This window comes from Trachurus japonicus, chromosome 12 (assembly GCF_045865225.1).
Source record: "Trachurus japonicus isolate A0001 chromosome 12, Traja_1.0".
Taxonomy (NCBI): Eukaryota; Metazoa; Chordata; class Actinopteri; order Carangiformes; family Carangidae; genus Trachurus; species Trachurus japonicus.
In genome coordinates this window covers 30035851-30056120 of record NC_140918.1, presented here as the reverse complement: position 1 = coordinate 30056120, position 20270 = coordinate 30035851, and the positions used below count along the sequence as shown (strand labels likewise).

Genomic DNA, 20270 nt, shown 5'->3' with positions numbered 1-20270 from the left:
TTTTTTTAAAGCAAACTTTATTGAAAAGTCAGATAGTGTCAGTCTGAGAAGTGAAGCTCACTTCCGCGTCAAAAACTGCAATCCCCTCGGCTTCCTCTGAGGGCTGGTGTCAGAAAGCAGCATGTCTCCATAGACCCCCATGTTAAAATCGCCGATTTTACATCCTCAATAAACATAATCAAAGCCTGCATGGTGCCATCACATGTTTTGGTCTCAACCGATAGTTTCTACCCCCGCACACACTCTGAGGGGGGTGAATTTTTTTTTTAAGTCTACCATTTTACTATTATAAAATTCTCGCCAATTAGGGCGCGGAAACGTTGAGTGACAGGTCCGGAGCGGTCCGTGAACAGCTGCTTCAAGGCCAGTGGGCGGGTTCTCGGCCGGTAAATCCAACATGGTGCTGTTCAGGCCCGCCATATTTGAGTCACAAAAACGACTCCGCAAATCCAATGGGTGACGTCGCGGATGATACGTCCATGTTTTTTACAGTCTATGGTAAAACCACAAGCAGCCCATTAGCAGATGACATGCTGCAGTCTCATTTTGTCTGTGACATCACTGTTCAAGAAACATGTTGCTTATAAAAATGACCATTACTATTCTATCTAAAATTAACATTTTTTTTACAGCTTTGTACTGTTAATGAAAAATACAGTATGAGACTGTTTTTTTTTTACTACTTTCCTGTATAAAAACAGTAAACAACTGGCAGCAGGGTTGCCATTATGCTACTGTAAAATTAACGAAGTTCTACTGTTACTAAAATCTACAATTTTGTATCATTATTGAAAAATACAGTGTCTATCGTTTTTTAAGACTACTTTCACAATACTTAACAGTCAATTGATTTATTTAAACATATTTAAACATACATGATCAGTCTTCAGAAAATCTAAACTACAACACTTTGACACGAATCTAGAATCTCGACATTCAGATAGCGCCTTCCTTATAAAAAAAGAAAACAAACAAAAAAAGCCCATAGGTTTTTTGCTGAAAATAGTGCAATAAAAGAACAATGTATTCAGACTTAGAAGTATACTGACTTGAAACTGACCACAACATAACAATTCAGATAATGAAACTTAAAATAATTTGCTGTAAAGCAGTCTCTAAGAGACTGTTCCACAAAGTGTAAACATTTTGCATAATCATGGTTGTGTGTTTGTAAAAAGAAAAGAACATTCTGTGAATTATGAACAATTCAGGTTCATAATAACAAGATAAATTTCAGAAATTATAGCACCTGGCAAACTGCTTTCTTTGTGCAGTACTGGCAGTTACAGACAGTTGAGCAATTAATAAATCATAAATTCACAAACCCCTTGTGACCATCTTCTTGCAATCTGCTATATATTGTAATGTGGTCTATGAACATAAAAATCCAAAGAAAGGTATCACAAGCCCTGAAAAAATATCTAAAGTCCTGACCTAACCCCTGAGACAGTCAAAACATGTCAGCATGAAACATTCAAACAGTTGTATGTGTATGTTCAGAAACAGGACACAAATAACTCAGTGAGAATAACAAGGATTCAGACATTCAACCCTGTATGGGAGAGAGAAAGAGGGTGTGATTGAGAGGGAGAATTAAAGCAACAAAACAAGCTGGTGTCTTTATGTGTGTGTGTGATGGGATTGAATAATCACACCATTTTAAATGAAGTCCCACTGAAAATCCATGAGTCTTCTCAGCAGAGTGGATACATGCGGATTGAACGCTGTCAACTTCTTGCTTGTGGCTTTGCCAGTTTTTTTTGACAAGACTTTGCTCCGTGCAGCCTTGGTGCCTCGCTCAGGGTTTATACCAATGAATCGCCTGAAAAATAATAGTGAAAGTGTAAAAATCAAGTTGTGTAACTCACTTACATTAACAACAAAATAAAAAGCAGCATATGTTTAGTTCACAATAGCATGCCATTGAAAAGATAAGAAAGCCTAACCTTTGGATGAATTCAAGAGTGCATGACGCCTCTTCTTGGTATCGGAGATTGAAGATGTAGAAAGGTGGAAAAATAAGGCAGCAAGCCCTGTCAAGAAGGTGGGTTGGATTCCCTCACAATATGACATGGCCCTCGAGGCTGACCATCCAGCGCTGAATACAGCTTCCTGCTGTTTCACCTGAAACTTGACGAAGAATTCTCCTGTTCAATTTTTTTTTTTTTAAAAGATTTTAAGTCCATTTTTGAAATGATTTGTGTTGAGTTGCAAAATAGAATTTCATGTGTAGTACTGGATTGAAAAAAAATCCTTTTACATTCTGTTCATAATTAATTAGTTACAGTTACTGCCTCTCATTTTAAACTGCCCCTAATATCAATAGTAGCACAATCTTTATTGTTACAAAACAGTAATTGTGATATAAATGTGTGCATTTTGTCAAAAGGATAAGCTTTGTTTTTTATAGTCCTACAGTATACCCACGTTACAGTCAGAGGTGCTTTTGATAAAACAATAGGTATCTCCAATTGTGCTAATTATTCTAAACATGTCTCTAAATGCAACTTTTTTTTATTTTATTTTTTTTAAGCAAATGTGAAAATGTATTGACTATTACTCCAACCAAGAGAAAGTGTAAAAAAAAAAAATGTAAACAATGCATTCATATAACAAAAGAAATCAGAGAATGTTGTTGCTTGCTTATTCAGTGATGTAAACATACCAAGCAGTATCAGTCGAGGAGTAGCAGGAATGGAGATTGTCCTCTCAATGTCAGCTGCAGTGGCAGATGCCTAGCACAAAGAAAGCAAAATACAAAGTTTACTCTTGATAAATTGTGACATGGCATACAGTATATAGTGTATTTTTTTAGTACTTTTTTTGTGGCTTTTTTGCCTTTATTTGATAGCACACAGTAGAGATAGACAGGAAAGGGGGAGGCAGAGAGAAGGAGAATGACATGCAGGAAAAGGCCGCCCGACTTGGGACTCAAACCGGAACCGCCCGCGGTGAGGACTGCAGCCTCCACATGGGGCGGCCGCTCCACCCACTGTGCCACTCACCTCCCCACAATGTATTTTTTAATGGAAACCTACACTTGCAAGAAGAATTAGTCCTGAGATGTTCTCTGAGAAATGAGCCATCAGAAGCTGGGTGACAAAAAAGGACGGCTCGACATCTTCATCCAGACAGAGAATTTCCTTGACTCCTGCATTGGTGGGTTTAGTCTTGAAGAATTCCACAATGGTTCTACCACAGTCCTGCATGGCTAGCTCAAGTGTATGCAGCAGAGGGATATCAGTGAGAAGCTCAAAGTGAGAACTAAGCCCTTTCTGGGTGAGCAGGAATGGCCACTTGGATCTTATATCCTCAATGTTTGGTGCTGGTAGAGCATTTATGTGGCACCGCTGCAGATAGAAAGTTTTTTCCATTAGCTGCTTAACCTCTGCTCTCTCAGCCCCATTTATTCCACCCCGACTGTAAATTGCTTCCAGTTTTTTGACGTTTGCTCTCCACTGTGTCTTTCAGTCTCATCTGGTGGGAGGCTGGGCTGAAACCTGGAACAGCCATACATGTCTGTGGGTCCTCTCCTTTGTTCATGGCCAGATGAACGGTGTGGTCGAAAGCTGCTGGTGCGGTTCAGGTTTTCGATCCGATTTTTTACTTGAATTAGGAGTGATGTATATCCGCTATCCAGAAGTTGACCGTTGTCAAGTTGATCGGCAAAACTATTTGGGTATTGGAGAGCAAGGTTCCGGCAAACTGTGAGGCACTGTGAGCGTGTCAGGTTTGGCTCATGCTTCCTCATCTCATCCGCTAGCACTCTCACCATCTGTCGTCGTGCGGCAGGTGAAGGCCTCTTACCATCTGAGATGGCTGAACGAATCTCCACAGGCATGAGGTCCCATGGTACCTGAAAGGATTCTGGCCATGACTTATTTGTGTGGGAGGAGGGCTGGCTGTCTTCATTTCCACTAGATGCCAAGCAGGACAGCAAAGATGAGCTGGATGGACTGGAGAATGGTGTAGAGTTGCTGTTGTTTGCAGTGATGGAAGAGGGGAGGAACTGGAGGTCTAATGTAACTGTCTCTGTCTCTAAAACTGACAAAACAAATATGAGATATTAGGCCATAGATTTTAATGAATCAATGCATTAGTATATTATGTAGTGAAATACTGATATTGTGAACGTAAACAAACATACCCAGTTTGAATGCATCCAAAAGTTTACGCTGTTGAATGACAGGAAGTACGTCTTCAATGTTCCTCCACCCTGATATATTTGAGGTCATCTTTGGACTCTACACCAGAGTTTATCAGCTTGCCAATCACAAGCTGTTGGACTGCTTCAGAGACGGTTGGCAATGCACTAGAGAGGGTTTCCTTCAGCTCCCCCTCCAAGGTTGTCTCCTCCATTGCTCTCTATGGAGAGGAAAGAATGGTGTGGAACAATTATTGGCAAGTCACAGAAAATGTACTCTGGTAATGGGCAAGCCAGATTGTCCCTGGTTAACACAACAGTAACATCCCTGAATTGGCGTGAAGCCATAAACCCCTAAATCATGGAGAAGCAGGGCCTCACATTTTTCAGTGATAAAATAGACCTCTGAATTATTGTGGATAAGAATCACAATGATCTTCCCAATCATAAGGCCCCTAGAACTCTCATCTATGATGACATGCATGTTTTTCTTGTATTTTGTTCCTTTCACAGTTGCCTCATGAGCAATCAAAGTATTTTCAGGGCCAAAATCATAGCTCGATACCAATTACCTGATGGCATCATTGTAGTCGTTTGGAAAAAATGCAGCTGCGTTTTCCACAACAACAGTTGGTGGGAAGAGATCTCCAGCCGTAAGATATGCCTGGAGGAGCTGATGCCTCTCAGCAAGAGTTGAGCACAAGTTTTTAAAATTGTGCAGTTTTCTCGCACATTGTTTAAAGTAAGTGTGTTTGTTCTCAAATCTCAATGTCCACAAACGAATAAGTGGTTCGAAGTGGATTATGAGCTCTGGATAGTGGCTGGCATAATGGTGCTTTGGGTTCCATGGTTTATCAGGAAATGCTTGTTTTCTGAAGTACAATATTGATCAATAAGAACTATGTATGCTATTTGGCCAGTTGAAATGGTTGGTGCACAAATAAGAGAAACTATTTCTCTTAATTGTAACTTTGAAAAGTCTTTTAGCACATCACAGCTCTGCAACTCAGCCAGTTCAAATTGAAGAGAAGGCATGGTGTCGTTTATGTCGACAGCAAAAGAGTTCGGGAATATGCAAATTTCTTTAACATGGACATGAAGCTCACAGAACCACACACTGAACTCCACCCTCAGCGTTTCCAGTGCGTCCTTGCACTTCTTGGTTGGGAACGGCACCGCTGGTTTCTCAGCTGAGAGGATGAAATCTGGTTTTTGCACTGTCCAACAAACAGCGCCAGTTTAACCTCAAATGCTTTGATGTGGGAGTACATTAATTTTCCCTTGCCTTGGAGCAGGAAAATTGAGGCCATTTAAAATTTCTGTCACATCTGTTAGAAAGGCGAGGTCCCATTTCCATTCTGTGTCGATCAGCTCTGAGACAGTTTTTTTCTTTTGTCAGGAGGAATGCGTTGACACCAGTGGAGCCGTGAACTGGGTGTCAGTGCAAATCGCGCAAGATTTGCACTGACACAGGCAGAGCAGTCAACTGAGACACTGGGAGCTTCCGCTACAAACAAGCTTAAAATATAGACTAATTTAATTTTTTTTCGGAACTATTTCTCATGTCGGGGCTTCAATACAAGAGGGACATTACAGACGAGCACTATGGAGGTATTTGGATGTTTTTTGGTGTGTCTTTTTGGATGAAGAAAATTGAACACCGTTTAAATTAAGTAAATCAAATTAAGGACCTTTGAAATAGTTCATATATTGTCTTTTATTATTATTTTCATTATTACATCAAAACTTGGAGCAGTAAAAACACACTTTTTGTGGCAACTTCTACTGCTTACTTGGTGATGCTGGGAGGAGAGGACCAGCTGGGTGTAGGATTAACATTTGCCCAATCAGAGACCCTCATGACTTTGATTGACAGGCGACAAGACCTGCACATAGCAATGAGCAGTCTGATGGGTGGACCACTTCTCCACAACAGGAGTGGCTGACTCTATGATGGCCTGTTGGCGTGGCAGAACCACACTGTGCTTGTCATAAAGTGCATCCATGTCCAGCTTCTTCCTTAGCTGCAGGGCCTCTAACAGCTTCGCAGTGAATTGGCTCTTGAGCAGGGCCAAGCTGGCCACTTTTTTCTGGAAGTTGCTGTCACTGAAGTCGTATCGCTTCTCCAGGTAGTTGAGACACCAGATAGAAGTTGGACATATCCTCTTTGACCACTGCCGCCTGTATGTCTGAAAAATGTTGGAGGATAACATCCGTCTCCATCCCATAGAAACCATCCATCCGCCGTTGCTGAAGCTTTGTCTTCAAGCAGAACATCATCACATAAAGCTCACAGATGGTCCTGTCCTCTCTGTCCAGCAGCAGTAGCACAATGGTCATGGAAAATCTTCAGCACGTTGCTGAGGAATGCCAGGTAAGCCTAAAAGCAGTAAGGACAGTCAATGCCACGCTATACTGATACTGTTTGCATTATCACCATGTTTCCACTATCCCTATGTTTTTGTAGGTACTTGATTTGTTTCAAACATAAAGTACAATAAAAAAGTTATACAATTAAAATTAAAAGCAATACAATTAATTACCTGCAGCTCTAGAGGTTTCCCCTTTCATCATCATCCTTGAAGAGCCGCCATAGTGACATTGGGCAGTTGTCCTCCCCCAAAGAGAGAATGTAGCTCTTGAGAGCCGCCCAGCTGTCATGGAGTCTCTTCACTGCGGGCCACAGGCTAAGCCATCTTGTCGGCACATGTCTCCGCACAGCCTGATATTCTTCTTCTACAAATGCAAACACTGATTTCAATTCGTCAGTGCGTTTTGCAGATGACTGGTGTCCGAAGATCTTATTCACCACACACTCAATGTCAATGTTCATTTTATCTTCAGCATATTTTGCACTGTTATGGACAATGTGGGCCACGCAGTTTGCCTTCAATATGTCTCTGTTGTCTGCCTTTCAGCTTCTGGAACACTAAGTTGTTTCTTCCATAGTTGACGGCTCAGGCCCTTTTCTTTCAGTTTGCTTGTAATCTGATAGTGGATTGCCACAGATGATTCATCACTATCCTCGTAGAAGTCAAGGATCTTTGTTTGTAGAAGGGTATTACAATAATCTAAACAACAAGAGATAAAAGCATGCATCAGCACCTCCGTGCTGGCCGGGGAGAGAAACGGGTGGACTCTGTCTATGTTCTTAAGATGGTAAAAACCTATCTTAGTTACGCAGGGTTGCCAACTTTTGGTCCTGGGCTGGAGTGAGATTCTGTTGGTCTGTTAGCGGAGGGGGGGGGCTGTCTATAATAATAATAATAATAGTTATGTTTATTGTAGTTTTTCTCTCTGTCTCTCTCTCTCTCTTTCTCACACACACACACACACACACACACACACACACACACACATTATACCTGCAAACTGAGTAGGCTAGAGGTGTAATAGGTGACAAAATATATCCCTCTAGGGGGGTCTGGGGGCACCCCCCCAGGAAAAAATTGTGATTTTAACATGTATTTGAAGCATTCTGGTGTACTCTGAGAAGAAAATAAAGGGAAAACACAACATTTGCTTCAGATAAGAGGGAAAAAAGCAGATCTGTGGTTCCTATCATTGTATGGCTGGAGTGTATGAAACTGGTCTAGTGGGGAGCTGTGGCTTTTGGCCTGGACCAGCCTATTGACCCTATTAATATATGAAAGGACAGAAAAGACATATCCTGTGATTTTCAGTCTTCTACTACAGCCTGATGATACAAGTCAGGTCCTGAAATGTGTGTTTCTCTTCTGTAATAAACATTCTACATACCCATTCGGAGTTTGCAGGTATGGCACACGTGCATGCATGCGCAGTTGCGCACACACGTACACACAGACGTACACACACACACACACACACACACCTGTTGCTGCGCTGTCTCTCTCTCCTCTGCTCTCTGGACTGAGCTGCCTGGCTGTACTTTTGTGCTACCCAGTCTGCATCTTGATTTTATAGTTTTCAACGGACTGGCCCAACCAGCCCGACCGCAGGCGTCAGTTCGACAACTCCCCGTCCTACTGTGCTGTGATCACAGGCTTGAGCAGCCGTCCAATCGACACGCGGATAAGCATCGCGCACACCAATCAGAGAGCCTATTGATGAGTGCCAAAGCTTGCTTTAAATTCTTTTTTTTTTTTTTTTGCCAAATCGCTTGATTTTGGCGTGAGAATTGTTTGAGTGGCGTGAGAGCGTGAGACAGGACCTAAAAGCGTGTGACACACGCCAGATGCGTGAGAGTTGGCAACCCTGAGTTACGTTTTTGATGTGTGGAATAAAACTGAGCTCAGAGTCAAAAATCACACCCAGAGTTTTTACAGATTGTGATGGTTTAAAACCCTGTAACTTTGGTAAAAGTTTCTCTCTCTGGCCTACAGGACCAATGACTAAAACCTCAGTTATTTCCTGGTTGAGCTGTAGGAAATTCGCTGCCATCCATGATTTAATATCTAAAATGCAGTTAAAAAGGGCATCAATTGGCCCTGTGTCATCAGGGGACATGGCGATGTACAGATGCGTATCATCAGCATAGCTATGGTAAGCTGATGCCGTGCCTCCTGATGACGTCCCCAAGGGGAAGCATGTACAGGTTAAAAAGAGTTGGACCTAAAATTGACCCTTGGGGAACCCCACACTTTATTTTATGGGTTCCTGAGGAACACGTATCCATACTTACAAAGAAATTTCGATCGGTAAGTTAAGAGACGAATCAGTTGAGAACAGTACCAGAGAGGCCGACCAAGTTCCTCAGTCTATTTCTAAAAATTTTACTTAAAGGGACAACGAGGGGTTTTGGAAAAGCGAAGCGTTTTCACACTACATTTATGAGCCTCCGCGCGCACCGTAAAATTCTTTGACCGGCGCAAGACGGATTCATGTTTTCATTCATCAATAATTAAAGTCAGAGGTTCAAAGAGGTTCAGTTACCGTCATAGTCCTGACCATAAACGGCGATTCAGCTGCGTTACGCCACAAAACCTAAAGTAAGGAAACGCTGGTCGGCTCAACCAGCATTTCCGCCACCACTAATAATAACAAAATAACGATAGAGACAGAACGATATATTTATCGAAAATGGGCCCATTAACAAGTGTGGGTAGCGGAGATTCATCCACATTAACGTGAGACTTTTTTATAACCGAATAGAAACTCCTCGTTGTCCCTTTAAAAATGGTAAGTTGGATACAGGTCAGTAGTTATTAAAAATATTGGGATCTAGATTGCTCTTCTTCAGAAGGGGCTTCACCACCGCCGTTTTAGAGGAGGTGGGGAAGACGCCCGTCTGAAGAGAGCAATTCACCATATAGCTGTTCCTCAAAGAATCCACAGAGTGTTTAAAAAACGGTGTGGGAATTGGATCTAAAAGGCAGGTTGTGGGCTTTACTTTGGAGAAAACTCGACCAAGTGTCCTTGCGTCAAGCCATAAAATTGTCCACATATGGAATACTTTTTCCCAGGCAGTATCCCTTAAGCCACAGGTGCAGCTGGTGAAGGCGACTGGTTGTGACGTCACCATAGCGCGGCGGGGGAAGCAGGCTAGTCCACCATGGACCTGAAGTCCTGCTTGAGGACCTCCGACTGTTGGTTTTTGATGTCATTGATGCCGGCCTCCAGGCGGAGTTCTCAACCTCCGTGACGCAGGCTTCAGGGCGGCAGAAGGTCCTTGGGCTTGGCTCCCTGGTGGTGCCAGCGGGACTCGGCGAGTGCTGGTGCCGGAGACCCAGTGGTGATGGAGCCGGTCCATGGCAGGGTGGTGTTGTCCGTGGTCGTCATGCTTCGGTCATGCTTTCAGGTGGGCAATGAGCTTGGACTGGGTCGTGGCGACGGTGGAGAAATCCATGAGGATTTTGTCCCTCTCCTTGAGGTCAGTCTTCAGGCCAGAGACGCTCTCCCTCAGTTTTGAGAGGGTGGGGAGACAGGACTCGCACACTGCCATCATACCTGCAGCCTGTGCTGGGTATCAGTCACCCCGGAACACAGTGCTACAACAGCAGTGAGGTGAGTAGGATTTCGGCCCTGGTGCCGAAATGTCCAGGGAGACCTTCCCCACTCCTGGGCAGACAGTCCACTTCACCCGTTGTTTGCAGATCCCACACAGTTAAAAGGTTTTTTAAAAATTGGCGCCTCGCTAATGCGGTTCGGCGTCACGACTTCTGTGTTCACTTCACTTCTCCGGTGTAATATGAGTCAACCACAAGCCCGATGACTAAAAGCTTTAGTCCATATTTTAAAACGTGTACACAATAAAAGCTGGGAGCAAGTGATTTATCATATAAAAATGAGAAAATGGGTTAAAACTAATGTTTTAAGGTGTCTTAAAGCCCCAGTATATAGGAATTACCCCCATCTAGCGGTGCGGTTGCATATCGGAACGTATTCTTGATGTTGCGTTCACGTGAAATCGGGCAGACCTCAGACAGACAACAGACGTCATGGTCATGGTGATGTCGTATTGTTTACCTGACCCACGTTTTACCGTCTTTCTCTCGTTGAGTAAAATGACATCTGGTTGGTTTGCCGACGGCGTCATTCAGGTGTCTGACTGCACCTGAATGCAACATCAGTGTCTCCGTCCTTCCTCACACTACACAGTGGTGACAGTTTTAACAGGCGCTACCTGGAAAACTTTCTCCCCGAGCCGACAGCTCCGGTGAGTTTCTGTGGTCACCTACAGTCACGCTGGCACTCAACGAAAAAAATGGCGATGCAACATGGCGGCCGCGGTTCGGTGCACCCCCCCTTGTATATTTGTAACAACTTGTAACAACTCATTCTAAGGTACAAGAAAGCTTTCATTTGTATGCGGGTGTGATTCGACTTCAGTGAAATACGTATGAAAGCAATACTTGAATTTTGCTAATAAAAAGCCAAATAAGTTACATACTGGGGCTTTAAGACTACCTACTGCCTTACATGTACTCCACACACACTACAAGAAAAAGGTTTAACTTTTGTATGGACTTCATGTGCCTCAATGTGATACATCCTTTCCCACAAATAGCATAACTAAATGGTTTCTTCCTGTGTGTGGAGTCTCAAGTGCTTATTTAAACACGCTCGATGTGAAAAACGTTTCCTACAGGTAGCACAGTCAAATGGTTTCTCTCCTGTATGGATCCTCATGTGGTCTTTAAGACTCCCTCTTCGACTGAATTGTTTACCACAGGTAGCACAGGCAAATGGTTTCTCTCCTGTATGGATCCTCATGTGGTTTTTGAGATAACTTCTTTGACCAAATTGTTTACCACAGGTAGCACAGTCAAATGGTTTCTCTCCTGTATGGATCCTTGTGTGTTCTTTAAGATGAGCTCTTCGACTAAATTGTTTACCACAGGTAGCACAGTCAAATGGTTTCTCTCCTGTATGGATCCTCATGTGTTTCTTCAAAGCTGAGGTTTTGCTAAATGTTTTCCCACACTCTGAGCAGCGGTGAGACTTTTTACAATGAGACTTCTTACCAGTGTTACATTCTTCATCACTTACATGAGCAACTCCACTGTTCAAACCGGACTCAGGTGCTCTGGTTTCTCTCCAGTAATCATCACTGTCTTCAGTCTCAGAGATCGACTCTGAGACCTCATCATCTGTATCTGGTTGAAGATCTTCATGTTGATCTGATTTCCTGGCTGGTTCAGATCCTCCACAGTCGTCTCCATCGGCCTCTATCTGTTCAGCTGAGCTGCTGGATGGAGGCTCTGCCTCAGTTTGTCTTTGATGAAGTTGTAGGGACTGAGGTTTCTCCTCCTCATCTTCACTCTTTACATGAACAGAAGTGAGGGGGAACTCTGGAGTGGTCAATAGTTCCTCTTTTTCTTCTTTAACATGTAGACTCTCTGGGTTCTCCTGATCCAGACTAGAGGTCAACTCAGGAGGATCCTCTGCTTCAATCTTCAACAGGTGCTGATCACCTGCAGAAACAATGAAACACATCATGAACAATAGTGTCTTCAAACTGTCACTCATAACTGCTGTCTCTATGAACCCCAGTGACCGTCTCAGTGGACGCTAGTCTGAGATCAAGGAATTTTGCTCCTGCTATGAGCCTCTGATTGGTCAGGAGTCTCGGAGCTACTTTTAGATTTGAGTGGATGGCGGCGCAGACGCATGCAGCGGCTTTGCTTTCCCCGTGGTGGTTTGTGTTTGTCTTCTCTTCTGTGTCTTTTGTGACAGCGAACACTTTGACTTGTTGCTTGTGTGTCTTAATTTTTATTTTTTTTAATCTTCACTGATGTTTTAAACCACATGGAGGTTTGCAATTTGAATATTGTTTATACCTTGGTATGAATGACAATAAAAAAATTAATCAACGTAACATCTGTTAACCCCCCACCAGGAGGAGGTACCTCATGGACAGATTAATCACTCCTGTGCAGATGTTTGTATAAAACAGGCTATAGACCAGGGGTGCCCAAATTCTTCTCAGTGAAGGGCCAAAAAATAATTCGGGGTGGAGGGTCACGGGCTGAAACTAAATACAGGGATGCAAACGGGTCAGGACCAAAAAAGAGAGGAATTGTCTGGCGGGGGGGGGGGGGGGTCACCATTAACAAATAATTACATTACAATATCACGGAAAAGTCAATTTCCAGTAGTTCCAGTTGCTTTAAAAAAAAAAATCCTTTGCAATAATTCAATTTTGGAGATACTGATTTTTAGGTCTTCACTGAATAGTTAGTCATAATTATTACTATTAAAATAAACAGAATAAATAAAGACATGGGATGTTTCATTCAGTGTGTAATGGACATATAGGCCTATATAATGTGTTAGTTTCACTTTAATTGAACACATTCTACATCGCGGAGGTGACTTTTTTTTTTTTTTTTTAGAAACTTTATTAAGTCAGCATGGTGCTATACAGGCGACGTCTTTCCACTTAGGGCTTCCTGCACCTCTGAAACGGGGCAGAGCTCCGTGGGAGACACCTGCCTGACACAGCAACGTAGGGAACCGTGCATGTCCGCGGCGCACAGCTCCACATGCACGGGGGGAAAAAACGGCGTCGCCGTCGCACCGACTGCACGCGGCTACGCGCCGCTTTCACGAGCGCGCACGTCGCGCGTCTACATCGGAGGTCGACTGTTATCAGTATAATCAGAGACAACCATGAATGAGTTCGCCTCAGTTTCACGTGATTGTCACTGTCAGCCTGTTAGAAAAACATTTTACTGACCCCAGCTGAGACGCTGAGACCCCCCCCCCCCCCTCAAAACAAAAACTCTTCGGATCTGAACGATTCACACAAGTCACCTAATTGGTCATGAAAAAAGCGAGTTTCGCTTTTCGGCGCGCTGTTTGCATCCCTGTAAATATTAAAATTAAATATGATTGAATATAATTGTGCAAAATAAACACTCATACAAAGTAATTTTTAAATAACACTATTAATTTAAGTCAATTTACAAGTGTGTGCCCCTAAATTTCATGCTTGCTCTCCTGAAATTTTAAGTTCGGTGCCATTGTGCTCATAGTGAAAAATAATAGTCTGGAGCCCTGCTGTTAAAACAAAGCATCTGTGCCGTCCCCAGAAAAGAAGTAGCCTGTGAATTTGTTGCCGTTGCTAATGCCCAGTCCCCCTGCTCCTCTCACCCACACGTAGCGCCATGTGCTGGGCTGCAAGGCCAGCCAGCCTCCCCTCCAGAGCCCGCCGGAACTCTGGAGAAAGTTCGGCACGGTACCAATGGCGGCAAGGGTAACGTTACCGGCAATGATGACGATGGGGGCAACAGCCCCGTCGCCGTTGCTGCTACCGTTGCCGCCACCTCTCTGTGCTAAATCTCTTTGGAGCTCGTAGCTCTGGGCTGGACACAGTCAAAATAACTTGTGTGTTTACTTCCTGTCTCTTCTTCTATGAACACTCCCAGCACGTTAATAACAACACTGGTGACAGACTCCACCTAGTGGTCAGAGTTATACATGCAACATACATCACGGTGGGAAAATTATAGAAATTTAAAAAATGTATAATTCGAGCGTGGGCAGCAGGCCAAAAATAATCGGCTCGTGGGCCCAAAATTGGGCAGCCCTGCTGTTTCAACAGTCTAAACATCAGGGGGGGGGCGGGGTGCAAAGTCCATAGATGGAAACACACACGATTCGAATTTCTTTTAATGCGCATTTCCCAGTAATTCGAATCACTTTGGATGGAAACATGGCTAGTGACAGCATTAGGTAGCTAGGTAGCCTGTGAATGTACGATAAGAAATGACTAGCCAGTATTTCTTGAGTCTGCCAAATAATAACATGGGGACCAGATCTTCCTGTCTGACCGGGATTGTCAAGTTAACGCTAGGGTTGTTCGGTATACCGGTACAAATTTGGTCCCGGGTACTGAGGCATTTAAAACGGTACTATACTGCATTTGGATGGGACCGGTACTTGCAGCACCGCCGGCAGCGCCCGCAACAGCATAACAGCGCAACAACGCCGCGTTGTCACTACAGCTGAGAGGACGTGGAGCAAGCCGGAGCTTGGGGGCAATTAACGCTGATGCACCACTGTGTAAACAGTGTTTTAAAACATGGATGGCTAAGGGCGGAAACACCTCCAACTTAGCCAAACACCTAAAGGACAAGCACCCAGACCTGCACACTGAGTAAAGGGAATGACAGGTAATCAGGTAATCATGAAAAAAGTCACATTCAGTGCTAAAAGCAAGCCTTCTCTCTTAACAAAAGTAGCTCTGGAAGAAAAAAATAGAGCTGGTTTATTTATATTATATTATGTTTTCACAGTGATTTTTAACGTTTTTGCCATGTAGACATGCTGATTTACAATAAATCTGAAGTGATCCCTTAATTTTTGTTCCAGAGCTGTAAAATTCATGCATGATCTAATGAAAATATTTATTTAAAATAAAATATTTTATTTAAAATATTTTTAGGTTATGTATATCTTTTATTTTTCACTGCAGAGGTCTGGTGCTTCTGGCCCGGATAGAGTGATCTCACCCAGTGCCCGCCCTGCCCCCCCACTCAGAGGGAACCTATTCTTCAGGCTGTTTTTGAGCAGGATACAAAATATGCAAAAGACTCAAAAGATGCTAAAAGGCTGAACAGAGCAGTTGCCGAATACATCTGCATGGACCAAGTGCCATACAGCAGTACATTATTCAGCAGCTGGACAAACAATATGACCTCCCCTCAAGGAATTTCTTCATGTACAACGAAATTCCAAAAATATATGAAGAGACAAGGTCAATAATTAGTGCACAGCTGGCAGACAAACCATTCTTCTCCTGCTCTACAGACATCTGGACAAGCAAAGCTGCGAGTTCCTACATGGCTGCAACTCTGCAGTTCATTACAGCATCCTGGGAAATGCAGTCCTGGTGCATAGGATGCTCTGCTTTGCAGTCTGAGCACACAGCAGACACTCTGAAAGAGGTCCTGGAAGATGTACTCCTGACTCCTGGGGCCTTGATATGGCAAAAATGTCTGGAATCACAACAGACAATGCAACCAACAACTGCAAGGCATTTTCCAATCATCTCTCGATTCCCTGTTTTGGCCACAATTCGCATTTTGCAGTCAAAAAGGCCATAGAAATTGATCGCGTGGCGAGCTGTCTGTCCCCACTACGTAAGACAGTGTCAGGCTTCTCAAAATCTCATAAAATCTCAAGGCAGCTGAAGGAAAAACAAAAATCTTTAAAGCTACCACAAGTGGAGAGAAAGAAATGACTCTCTCATCAGTCCTGCCACTCCTGTGGAAAATTAAAGCCTGTCTGACAGATGAGGAAGGTGACAGTCCACTGGCACTGGAAATGGAGAAATGTAGAGAAGACTTTGAAAAGAGATATGATGAGCACAATATTAAGATGGCACTGAACATCTGCACCTACAGATTTAAAAGCACATTTGTTACAATGGAAGAAGTTAAAGAGGAACTGCTCCTAAAAGCTCACACAGTTCTGCTTCCAGAGCAGAGAACAGAGCAACAAGAGGACTATACTGGATTTCATACCTAATAGTCTGGAACAAGGTCCGGACTTAATTTTTTTATATAGTCCAGTAAAGTTCGCTTTCACACTGCTGTTATGCCAGCGGACCAAAGGATCTACCTACATCATGACGTCATTGTCAGTCAGTGTGGATGAGCGTGTGTCTGACGTTAGCGTACGAAGTGCTCTGAAAAAAATAAAATTAAAATATGTGTGGAAAAAAAAGTGTTGGAAAGCGCGCTGTGGTTTGTAATCGCTAGGGGTGTCACGATTTCGTCGAATTACGTCATGGTCTCGAGCATCGAAGTCAAAGAGGGGATCAATGCAACCCCCCCCCCCCCCCCCAAAGCTACAACTACCCCTGTTGTCCCCATTGCACACCAAGTGTCTTTTCAGTCACTTATCCGAGTTCTCCTTTACTTTTTCTTTCAAGACAACACTCATTCTCTCTCTCTCTCTTTTTTTTTTTAATTTACCACCGGTGTCCTGCTGATGTGCATGTCTGCAGCAACCCAAACAAACGCACGTGTTGACTGGCTCTATTCTAGCCACACATGAAACCTATCGACCACGTCTCATATTTCTATCGAGGAAAAGTTATTTCACAATTTATACCGTTTTATCACCCAGCCCTGGGTGGGCTATTGTCCCCCTCCTACCTGGGAAATAGGAGGGAGACACAGCTCTAACTACACAACTCCACAAGCACTGAGAGTCGCATGTCGCAGTGATGTTATAAGATTTTTTTTTAAAAACCTGCAAATAATAAGCCGACCAAAAGGTGCAACTTGCCACTTTATGGGTTCACCCACATTACCAGTAGCCCGCGGTATCCTCAGGCAAATGAGGAGGCCGAGCATGCTGTGGCTATGGTCAAAGGACTGTGGAAAGGAGGAGGTGAAAGTAAAGGCTTTGTTGTCGTACCGCGCCACACCTCTGGAAAGCGGCTACTTTCCTGCACAACTTCTCATGGGAAGACAGATTCGCTCCACCATACCACAGCTCCCAACATCTCTACGGCCTCGTTGGCCTAACGTCAGAAGTTTCAGGAAGTCAGAGAAGCAGGCAAAGAGGAAACAACAACAGCGTTACAACTTACGCCACAGAACGCGTCCTTTGCACCTGCTACGACCTGGTCAAAATGTGTGGCTCCCAAGAGAGAAGAAAGAAGGGACTGTCATACAACATGCAACAACACCCAGGTCATACACGTATTATGTATAATACACACTGATGATGGACAGCTCAGAAGAAATCGCACACACATGCGCACAATACAACACCCTCAATCCCAACAGCCACCACCTGATACACTTAACAAAAACACAGAGCCAGACAACACTGACGCGCTCACTCCTGTCATCAGAGACACAATCAGACACACAACTACCGATAGCACTAACACACCATATGTCACTCTCTCAGGCAGAGTGTCACGCCCTCCAATATGCCTGGAGTTGTAAGTGACTGTGTGAAAGGAAAAGAGAAAAAACCGTGTTTTATAAACGTTCATAAATACTGTGTTCAGATTAGAGAATACTGTAAGAGTCAGTACCATTTAAAAGAGTTAAAGAGATGAGAGTTCTTACTTAAAGGGGGAGGTGTTCTGTAAGGGATCTAGCCACGCTTGGTTGAGGTTGCACCCGGACCTGTTTATGTGATGCACACTTAAGTTAAGAAGTAAACACAAGTTGGATGTACTCTGCTCTCCGTCTCGTCATTGTTATCGCCCGACATAAGACATAACACAACACTTTCTTCATTGCCTAAACCTAACCAATGGCACAATTGCACTTCTCACTCAAACTCAAAATGTAAACCTGGAATATAAATACATTTAAAAAAAATTATCGGAATGTGAAACCAGCGAGAATCGAACTCGAGTCTGTCGCACCGCAGGTAGAAAACGCAAACTGCTATGCCAAGGCGTTACTAACAACGGCATATTTCACTTTACTTGCAGTACTGTTGTAAGATGATAGGCTCGTTCGAGATGAACTGCGCCTCGCCTGGACGGTCGGCGAGAGCAGGCGGCAGCAGCAGGGGGTGGTGACAGAAAGCTGCAGTCAAGTCGGACAGTTTCCAGCCGCCGTCAATACAAACAGGAAGTCACCAAAGTATATATTTCTTATGCTGTACTGCAATTGTCCAATAAATAACCAATATATTTCCCAGGATATAAGTTTGATTCAGTGTGAATATTTTTTTAAGCAGTATAGGCCTACAACATGAAATTCATATAATCTAGCATTATACAACAACACGTAGTGTTTGCAGTCCTAACTAAGAGCCAATCAGCTCGTGATCCGGTGCGTTTCCCATCATGCCCTGAGGCTTGCAGGCGGTTGCAGTCGGTGGAGAGCAACTGCGGCGCCTGGCTCTAAAAACTGCGGCCGCCTTGATCTCGTGAGGTTATCGTTGCAGGCGCGTGCATGACGTCAGAGCAAGTCGGGATCAAGTCGGACACAAATCTAACCGGCATGCATTGTGCGCTGGTCACCGGCGATCGATTCTGCGCACGCCTGGCTCATCTCGAACGCACCTGATGTTTCACGGCCAAATCAAACAACCATTCGGAGGAGAGCTCATCTAGCCAATCAGGGGCGAAAAGGGCAGGGCCTTCCCCTACCATCCTGGGGGGAAAAATATCGCACGCCGGGTACACACCGGACGAGGAAGCGCCGCGAATAACCGCGAATAGCCGAGAGCCGCAGGGCCCACGCAGCTGTGTTGTTCACACCAGATGCACCGCGGCGTGCAGGGATCGTTTTGGCGTCTGGTCTATTTTGTGCCCGAGCTGCGAGCGATCGCGTCAAGCCGGGCAGGAAGTCAAACAAATAAACACGAGAGAATCCGGTCAATTTTCAAAATAAAACACCGCGATTACCAAATACTAGAGGCCAATGTGTGTGCGTTTGTAGCCTATTTGTGTTTATTTAACAGAGCGCGCGAGAGACCCCCCCCCAAGACAAAACGGCTAGGGGAAACACTGATATAGCCTAGGTATGTCTGCACACTTTCACTTTTGAACCAATTTTCACCGGTCTTTTAAACGTCTTTTCAACCAAAAATGCTTGCTGGGTACAAACCACAACTTTGAGGTCCATGGATTTAAAAGTGAATCACCAACCGGTTTTGTTTCGGACTCGAGGCTGCAGGAGAACATCCAGCAGGTTCCTCTGCCGCTCGATCTCCTGTCTGAAGCCCGAAGCCTCCGCCTCGTAGCCGGCTACGACTCTGTCCACGGCCGCTAAGATTTCCTGGGAGACGGCGGTGAGTCTCTCGGTAACGAATCCTCTCAGAAACTCGACCTCAGACATTTTACTCAAACTCTTCGTTGTTCCTGGAGGAGACTGACCCGAACCGTTTCCTGCTGCTGGACTCTCTTCCCGTTTGGGCACGTCACGTGCACAGATCCACCAGTCGGCAACCGAGAGAGCGCCCAGCCCACAAACGTCACTTCCGGTAAAAGATGGGGCTGGGGGGAATCAATACATCCATGGGGGGAATGGCCGGGGGGCGCAACAACCGAGTTTTTTTGTTTTTTGTTTTAATATAGCGCTTTGTCAGCAGATAAGTGAATCAAACCAAAGCCCTTCTAGGCAATATTAGAACGTCTCTGATCAAACTAAAACAAGACAGCGGACAAGCGATAGACAAGGGTTTAATGCATAGACTGTAAAAACATTTTTTTATGTTTAATGTTTAATGCCTCGCTTTCCCGTGGGCTGGGAGACTTTTTTTTTTAAGCAAACTTTATTGAAAAGTCAGACGGCGGTGAGACTCTCAGTAACGAATCCTCTCAGAAACTCGACCTCAGACATTTTACTCAAACTCTTTGTTGTTCCTGGGAGGCGAGCCGAACCGTGCATAGAGCCACCGGTCTCTTTTTTTTTTTTTTTGACAAGTCAAGAAATAGGCCTACATGTAGTAAAAAAAATAGGCTACAAAACAAAGAACCATACAATGCCAGGGGGGTCAAATAGTATACAAAGCTATTAATTCAATAAAATATTATATAAAATGCATAACTCAGTGGTTTTAATAAGTATTGTTTGAGTTCCTTCTCAAAAATTAAAAATAATGGATTGTGATTAGCGAATTTGGATTTGTGTATGTGGTATTTTGCAAGTAGAACAAGCAGGTCGATGATGGAGCCACCGGTCGACAACAAATGCCCCATAGACTGTAAGAGGAA

At 44.0% G+C, this 20270-nt stretch overlaps 2 pseudogenes across 1 annotated transcript; both read right to left on the bottom strand.

Annotated features, from left to right (window-relative positions):
• LOC146977775 (uncharacterized) overlaps nt 1–420 on the bottom strand; it is a 4250-nt pseudogene extending 3830 nt beyond the window's left edge.
• A 476-nt stretch (nt 421–896) lies between these two features.
• On the bottom strand, nt 897–19423 carry LOC146977774 (uncharacterized; annotated as a pseudogene). Its single transcript, XR_015037298.1, has 8 exons — nt 19203–19423; nt 11615–12039; nt 4148–4365; nt 3039–4044; nt 2666–2735; nt 1947–2124; nt 1656–1822; nt 897–1552 (listed from the first exon to the last, which is right to left on the bottom strand). The product of XR_015037298.1 is annotated as an uncharacterized LOC146977774 (transcript).
• Between the last annotated feature and the right edge of the window lie 847 nt (nt 19424–20270).